Source organism: Hydra vulgaris, chromosome 01 (assembly GCF_038396675.1).
Source record: "Hydra vulgaris chromosome 01, alternate assembly HydraT2T_AEP".
Classification (NCBI taxonomy): domain Eukaryota; kingdom Metazoa; phylum Cnidaria; class Hydrozoa; order Anthoathecata; family Hydridae; genus Hydra; species Hydra vulgaris.
Genome location: NC_088920.1, coordinates 48,677,066 through 48,678,445, shown reverse-complemented (window position 1 = coordinate 48,678,445; position 1,380 = coordinate 48,677,066). Strand labels below are relative to the sequence as shown.

The following is a 1,380-nucleotide window of genomic DNA, read 5'->3' as shown; positions in this document are numbered from 1 at the left end:
TACTAGATTTATCAATGGTTTCTTTTTAAATATTATTTTTGTGACGAAAGCTAAGTATTAAAAAAGTTTTTCCGACATTGAGAAAAAAACTTTTTATCCTCGTTTGACTTGATTTATTACATCGCTACATCACCAGGTAAAGGTAAGTTTTATTTTTTGGGACAGACTAAGATACAGGCGTTTTTCGAAACAGTCGTCATCTTGCCCCATGTTCCCCTATATATCTATTCACATACCTTTAAAAAGTGCTATTACACTTTACACAATGAAATATGGAAATACATCATCATTTTTTTCAACTACTTTCAAAAGGAATTTTTTTTTTTTTTTTTAGTCTGTTATTTTTTCTAAGAAAGAATATTTATAAAGATACAGAGAAATATAAAATATACTGAAATATAGGCAGATTTATGTTTATAAACTTTTGTGTCAACAAATTACAGTCAGTTTTCCATGTTAAATACATAAATTATATATCTAATATAACATATATCAAATATCAAATAAATCCAATATAAAATAAAACAAAATAATAAACTTACTCAAATCAGTATCAGTTATACCGTGTGAAGTAACTAAAAAACACTTCAGTTCTTTTCAATTGCTCTAAAAAATAACTTTCAGCTCTTTCCAATTGCACTAAAAAGAAAAAAAAAACTTACTTAGACAAGTTGCCAAGTTCTTAAGAATCTGAAAACAAATAAGTAAAAAAAAAAAGAACAAACAAACATTTATTTGTTAAAACTACTATATTTAAACAAATTAAATTTAAAAAAGTGTAACGCCAATTCTCCTTAAAGGCTAAAAAAAAATTTTCAGCTCAAATTTGCTTGCATACCTTGCTTGTAAAACCATGTGAATAAGAAACACATTTAGAAAAGCCTAGAAACTACTTAAAGATGACATATGCAAAATTGAAGTTTGAACGTTGACTGGACTAATTATTAGCAGATGTTTTTAAAAAATTCATAGAAATTTACATATATTCGTTCTTTTATATTGCATAAATACATCATATGATAAATCTGAAATAAAAAAATGTAATAGATAAGTAAATACAAAGAAAAACATCATATATGAATCGCAAATCAATATATCAGATAGAGATAAGATGTCATGATAAGAGAGTAGTAGTTGTTAAATATTGTTATTTCATGTTAGCTTTTAGAAAACAATTCATGTTGGTACGTCATTGTTCTAAAAATTCAAATTAAGATATAAACAAAGTGTATATGTGGCAAAATGATTTTTCTTGAGTGGCTTTTAGTGAATGATTAAAAGCAGTGACTTTCAATAATAAAACCACTTATAATTTTTAACAATAGACACCAACATAAAGGTAAGCCAAATGTAACAACATTAGTAACATAAATAACAACT

The 1,380-nt window shown here is 25.2% G+C and overlaps 1 long non-coding RNA gene across 1 annotated transcript; it reads right to left on the bottom strand.

The window, feature by feature from the left end:
- Positions 1-542: 542 nt before the first annotated feature.
- On the bottom strand, positions 543-974 carry LOC136074890 (uncharacterized). Its single transcript, XR_010635532.1, has 2 exons — positions 839-974; positions 543-639 (listed from the first exon to the last, which is right to left on the bottom strand). It is a non-coding gene; the product is annotated as an uncharacterized LOC136074890 (long non-coding RNA).
- Positions 975-1,380: the final 406 nt, after the last annotated feature.